Consider the following 6,898-nt stretch of genomic DNA (forward strand, 5'->3'; position numbering starts at 1 on the left):
GCAGGCTGCTGCAGTTGGCGAATGAGGTCAGTCGTGCTGCCCGCGGCGGCGGCGGGCGCCACGGAGGGAGCGGAGGGGGCTGGGAAGGCCGCGGCCCCCGCCCCGCCACCTCCGCCTTCCCCGGGCTGGTCCGGCCCCTCGCCCGCGCCCCCCACTCGCAGGCAGAGTCCGACGCGGCGAGTACTGCCCCGGCGCAGTGGTTCCTGTTGGGGTCCCCGGGGAGGGGCTGACCTGAGAGGTGGTAGCTGAACCCTGGGTGGGGAGGGGGAGACTCAGAAGATGGCAAGGGGGGCGGGCATAGTGGGTTCAGAGGAGCAAGTTGGGGGTGCCCGGTCTGTGGGTGGTCTCTGAGCTCCTGCAGATGAGCAGAGGGGACGAGGAGGGGCCACAGGGTGTTTGCCCACTCCCCATCCTGAGTCCCTGGGAATGGTGGACTTGAGACCTCTCCTGGGCTCCCCAGCCCCTTCCTAGGCCCAGGGTAGGGGGGCATGTGCACCTGGGAGTTCTGCGCTCCCAGCAGTGCCAGAGGTGACTCAAGCTCTGGCACTGGCCCTGGACCAGACTTGTGCTGGGAGGTTCCTGTCCCCATCGCAGCTGAAGTAAGGGATCTCGTGTGTAGGGGTCTCCCTGCTGGCATATGGGGGAAGCACTGGCTCTTGGATGGAGCATGTAGCATTGATGTGGGGCTGCCCTGGGATGGCCCTGGGCCTGGGGAGACGACAGCTTTTAGAGGAGTGGGCATTGGCTTCTCTTATTGCTGAGAGCAGAGGGGAGGAGTGGCCAGAAGCTACCCTGGTCCCCTCCGGCCATCGTCTGCCTCCACGTGTTTGGTTGTCCCATGGCCAGGACTGCTGCCTCCTTAGCACTGGCTGGGGCCTCAGGCCTTGGGAGGTGTCTTGAAGCAGCCCATTTATTTCAGCAGCGTCATTCCCAAAGGGAAAGGGCACTGGCATCGATTATTTATTCGGAGCAGGAGGAGGTGGCGGGAGACTGGTGGGTGGCAGGGAGGGGCTGGGCACAAGGGCGGCAAGGATGGAGAAGGTCAAGTGGCCGTCATGATCTACGTGTTTGGGGCGCAGGAAGGTGCGAGGCAGATTCTGACCTCTTCTGAACAGAGACTGGCTGACCAAGGGACAGGCCTGGCCCCAAGGTGACAGTATGTCAGAATTCCCACCCTGCTTTTGGGTTGTGGGAGGCTTAAGTCCACACCGCATTCTGTAGCCTGCTCTGAGGATGACCTAGAAATTGGCAGTTCTGACTCAGAGGGTCCCGGAGGACCCCACCCCAGAGGAAACAAGGAAGGATTTAAACTCTGCAGCCACTCGTTGCCTGAGCATCTTAGGGCAGAAGGTTGCAAAAATGGGTCTTGAAGACAGCCTCGTAGGGAGCATGCTTAACCTACTTAAAAGGACCGTCCTCTAGACTGGCAGAAGGGTCATTTATTTGCAATATGCTAATCACAAATAATTTTTATCTGCTCATTTAAGGCTGTCTCCCAGGAGCCCAGCTAGCCTTCTGACACGGTGGTAGTCGTCAGTGCTTGGTGACTGGAAATAGTCCCAAAGAAATAGTAATAATAGGGATCTTGCTGGTGGCTGTTCTTGGAGGCTGCCTGACTCCACGCAGAGGTCAGAACATTCACAATTTAGTAATGGCTTGGTTGTCAGAGACCCCAGCTGAGGATCTCAGGGTGACATGGTGGTGATGGCTTGGGGCATTTGTGTCCTAAGCATGACCTTGGAACCACAGGTCGGATCTCCCATTCCATCCTCGTTCTGGTCTGACCCCTCTCCTGCGGGTCTCTCTCATCTGCCCACCTACCGCCTCCTCGGTCCACCCCTTGGACCCTGTGGTCCTGCCGTCTGCCCGCATGGCGCTTCCTCCCACCCTGGCCTCTGCACACGCTGCCACTCCTGCCTGGAAGGCTCTCCTACCCTTCCCCTGACAGGGGTGGGGGGCTTCATTTAATGTCTCTGCCAGGCTAGGGTGGGGGCTGAGGGTTGTAGAATTTGCCTCTTTCCGGGCCGGCCCGTGGCTCACTCGGGAGAGTGTGGTGCTGATAACACCAAGGCCACGGGTTCGGATCCCACATAGGGATGGCAGGTTTGCTCACTGGCTGAGCGTGGTGCTGACAACACCAAGTCAAGGGTTAAGATCCCCTTACCGGTCATCTTTAAAAAAAAAAAAAGAATTTGCCTCTTTCCTTTCTTCCTTAGGACTCAGCTGGGCTGTGGAGTCCTTGGCCAAAGTCTTTCTTGTCCCCAGGGCTGACCAAGGTGCCACCTCCGTGTCCCCATGACATCCTGTCCTTCCTCCATCCCAACACTGATCTCACGCAGATGTTCAAGTCTGTCTCCTCAGTTGTACCAGGTTCAGTCAGGGATGGAGTCCTGCTGCTCAAATACTCTTTACTTGTTGAGTGGCTCCGTGTGTGAAGGAAGGACGGAAAGGAGGAAAGGAATCCTGCTCCTGAGCCTTGGCCCCAATTGCTAAGCAGATTGTTCCTAAATTCTCATCTCTGGGGCGGGTCCCCCACCATGGTAGCAGTCCCAGAGTCTCTCCCTGAGCTTCCTGCTCCCCAGCTTCCTGGGGCCAGTCCATCCCTATTGCCCCAGCCTGTGTCTTCCCCCAAACCTGGGCCTGGGGTTTGCTCCCTGAATGTCTTCCATCCTGCTTCTCTCAGTTCTCTGACTCTCGGCCGTTTATGGGCATCTTTCTTTAGATGCCTGGCAGCCAGGGACACACAAGCCAGGAGTGTGTGCCCAGCTCCATGGGGCCTGCGGAGGCCTCAGGGAACACCCAGGGAACAAGACCTGCAGGGTTAATTCACAACACAAAGAGCACATTGGGACCTGGAGCCAAGGACGTGGGACCCACACCGAGTACAGATTTGACTGAGGGGCTTCCAGGAGCGTATGGGGCCTAGGGGACAGGAACCCTAGGGAGACTGGAAGAGAATTCCTGGCAGGAATTCATAGCAGAGGTGGAATGGTGGGAAGGAAGGTTTTCTGGGGAAGAAGGATACAAGATGAATGAAACTGGCTAAAAGACATGGGATGTGACGGGGTTGGTGGCAGGAGGTAGTGGAGGCTTCTGTGTATAGGCACTGGGGGCTCTTGGAGTCCCTTCATCCTCCTCTTAGAGAAACAGAGCTGCTCCCTGCCTAGGCTCCACACTCTCTGGAAAGGAGGCAGGACCCCACTACTTTCTTGGCCTTTTTTGGGGAGTTCTAAGCTCAGGTGTCTCCAGGCTGCAGGGGGTATGGCAGAGGGGCTCTTCACCCGCAGGGGGTGGGCTGATGTGGGTTTGGGGGGTAGAAAGCCATGGCGTAGCACCCCCTTCAGCACCTCTTCTCCCACCCTAGATTGATGTCTCTGATTCCATCTCCCCTCCTGCAGAACTCACCTGATCTGGGTCCCTCTCCCCGCCCTCTGGGCCTCTAGGCTATTTGCACTTAGGTTTAATGGCTTTGTGAGTGTGGAGCAGGATGGGTCCAGGGCTGTGGGAGCCTGGGTTCCAGCCTTGCCCCTGCCCCTGCTGGAAGAGAAATCAGCCCCTCCCGGGGGGCCCAGCTTCCTCATTTTCAGAGATGATCCTGGTGCTCACTGGGGTGGATGCTTAGTCATTTCAGTCACAGTGTTAAGGACTGTGGCTGCTGACAGCAGGGAGCGCAGAGCGCATGGGGCGTGCAAGAGGCTGAGCCCTCGTTCAGTGTGAGATGATTTAGGTTTCCTGAACGAGCTGGCTAAGGATGGACTTTGGCCGTACACGGGCTTGGGGTAACGGGGTTTCTCAGGCAGTGAGTGGAACTCTCCTTCCAAACACCCTTCCTCTTGATCTGGAGCTATTTGCATGCTCACCTGTCTGTTTCCTTCGGGATCGCCTGCTTTGGGTGTTCCCAGATTTAGCAAATAAAAATGAGGACGCCCAGTTAGATGTGGATTTCAGATAAGCAATGAACAATGCAGCATGGGGACATATTTGTACTAAAAACTTGTTTATGCATAGTTCTAGCTGAATCGGGGTCTTGTATTCTATCTGGCAACCCTGAAGCTGAGGTAGTGAGACTGTTGGGGCCGAGAGGAGCTCTGGGTGTGGCTGGGCCTGGAGCTGGGGTCAAGGCTCAACCTGAGGCTCTGGGGATGGTCTGGAGCAAGTTTGAATCCAGCAGAGTGATTCATGGCTCTCCTCACTTTCTCTGTCAGGCTTTCTCCAGTCTGTGGCCCAAGGGTCCAGATCTCCTATTAGGCCTACGTGACGTGAAGGGTGTGTTTTGGGTGGCCTGTGGGGTGCTCAGGGATCCCTGCCTGGGAAGCGTGTGTTTCCAGGGTCTTCTGTGCCCGTGTGGTCCATAAAATGTATTAAGAGATACTGGCAGGAAGATGGAAGTTGCCAGAAACACCCTATTAGATGCCACATTAGGATTTTCCATCAGAATTTGTAAAGCCAGGCCTGAGCACTGGAAGACAGTTTCTCTAGTGCCCCTCCTTTCATCTGGGAGATCCAGCCTCTGGGCCCATGGTGGGGCGGGGGAGTCCTTGGCTGGGCTGGATCATGGGCTGGAGGGGCTGCCCCCGTGGATGGACACGAAGTGAGTAGACTACAGTGGTGGCTGGGAATTGCCTGCACCCCTGCTATGTTGCAGACCAAGGCAGGGCCCCTTGGTGCCTGTGCTGTGGCCCAGGAATAGGCCAGGGTATTGTGGTCCATGTCCCCTCCCTCCCAATCTGGGCAGTTTGCTGGGATGTTAAATGGAAATGGTACGTCCTGTCTGTGTCCTGGGTTGGTGCTGTGGTCTGGGGGTCTCAGTATTGCACTGTGGGGGCTCCACAGCATGGGTATGTGGGTTACACCTGGTGCACATCTGGAGAGGAAACAGGGTGGGAAGCCAGAGCTGAGAGATCCTGGCCTGAGGGCTTGGGGTCCTGGCAGCTCGAGGATGCTGAGCAGGGCTGTGTGGTTGGGGAGGGGGATGAGCCATGAATGAGCTGGGGGCAGTTTGGGCCTTCTCCCTCCATGCTGTCGCTGGGGGAGACTCTCATGCCGCTTCTCTCCTGGGGGTTGGGTAAGGATAGGCCTATTTGCTGGGTGAGGTCTAGTGGGGTCTCAAAGTACATTTTCTGGCCACTGGCAGAACCACCATGAGAGGGAGTCCATCTGTGTGTCATCTGTCTGTCACTCCACCAGCCAGTGGGAGACTTGCAGGTTTGAGGACGTCTCAGTAGGTCCTGGCATCCTGCTCCAGGCTGGCATGTAGGAGGCTCACTCTGCATGTTGTATACATTGCTGAGGGACAAGGGGTTTCCAGTGAAATGCCCACACTCAAGTAAACCAGCCCCTGTCAAGACACGGGACAACCCCACTACCCCCTAAGTCCCTTCCCCTGGCCCCCAGCAGCCACTGATCTGCCTTCCGTCTCTGTAGGTTTGCATATCCAGGGTGTCACATCAATGGAATCATGCAGTTTGCAGCCTGAGTCTGGCTTTTGTCACTCAGCATAATGTGTTTATCCATGCTGATGGGTGTACTAGGAGTTGGTTCCTTTTAGTTACTGAGTAGTATTCCGGGGTATGGATGGACCACCTATCTCTAGCCACCCTGCTATAGGTGGGAAACAGCAAACTGGTTGGCCGAGCCCCGCACCACGTGAGACCACCCAGAGGAAGGAGTGTCTTGCTTTAATTTTCACAAAGGCACCATCTGGGTGGCAGGGGCCCTGCAGCCTGCACCCCATCGGCTACCTCCCCCACCCCCGAGATCTGACCCTGAGCCAGGAGAGCTGCACACCCCTGTCCTCAGAGCTGGAATTTCATCCTCTGTTTCTGGTGACTCATACAGTGAGCCCCACGATGAAATTACACCTGCTTGCCGCTGCCGTCGGCCTCTGGCCCCATGATCCTCCTGCTGTCCAGGTGGGCTCCGGAACAATTGGTGCTGGGGGCCTGGGACAGCAGGAGTTGGGGGTGGTGCCAAGGAGAGAGCTGTCTGTGCCCTGTGGTGTCTTGTCCATCTCTTATGAACCCCGCTGCCCCTGGGAGTCTGGGGGCCTGTGGCAGTGTGTCTCTGGTCTCCACTCCTGCAGCTGTGTAGATTGGGGTAGGGCAGGGCCGCTTCTGGGGGTAGGGAGGAGGGTGGGGAAGCTGGCTTGCAGCCAGGAGCATGATATAGGGTCAGACAGAATAGGCTGTGTGGCCTTGGGTGAGTGATTTCATGTCTCTGGGCTTCGGTTTGTTCATCTGTAAACGGGAGAACAGAACATTTGGTTTATAGGGCCAGTGTGAGGCTCAGCTAGGGTCATAGAAGCCCATGGCTTTCCATAGAGCTCTGGAGGGCACAGGGAGCCACCAGGGGCAGGACGGGGTGATGTGTGGGACTCCAGCTTCCTGTGTCCCCTTTGAGCCAGAGAAGCACCACTTTTATTGGAGTCACCTGTTAAGGCTCTCAGTGAAATTGTGGTTGACAAAACAGCTGGGAGCCACTGCAGCCCATGGTCAGCCCTGCAGGAACAGTGGCCGTGCTCACAAATGTTTGCAAAGGCAGCACCGAGATTACAGCTGGTCACAGAAGCTTCTGGTCAGGCTGGTTCCAGCCAACCCCTTGCCCTCTGCATGTGACTTGGACAGCTGCCTAACTGGCTGAGCCTCAGTTTGACCAGCTCAAAAATGGAGGCAGCAGCAAGTACCTCGCAGGGTTGCCAGGTGGGCATCATGAGTGAAGGGGGGTCCCACAGGAACTTGTCAGATTCCCATCAGCAAACCCTTGTATTTCCCAGGGGTTGCGACTTCCCAAGAAAACAGAACTTGCTGGGTGATACCGTAGCCTGCATGGGTGTCTTGGGCAATTGGGGGGTTTTAACTTTGTTTTTTGTGAGGTCATCATGGCCTTTCCCTGACTTGTC

This window comes from Galeopterus variegatus, unplaced genomic scaffold, assembly GCF_000696425.1.
Source record: "Galeopterus variegatus unplaced genomic scaffold, G_variegatus-3.0.2 Scaffold631, whole genome shotgun sequence".
NCBI classification, from domain to species: Eukaryota; Metazoa; Chordata; class Mammalia; order Dermoptera; family Cynocephalidae; genus Galeopterus; species Galeopterus variegatus.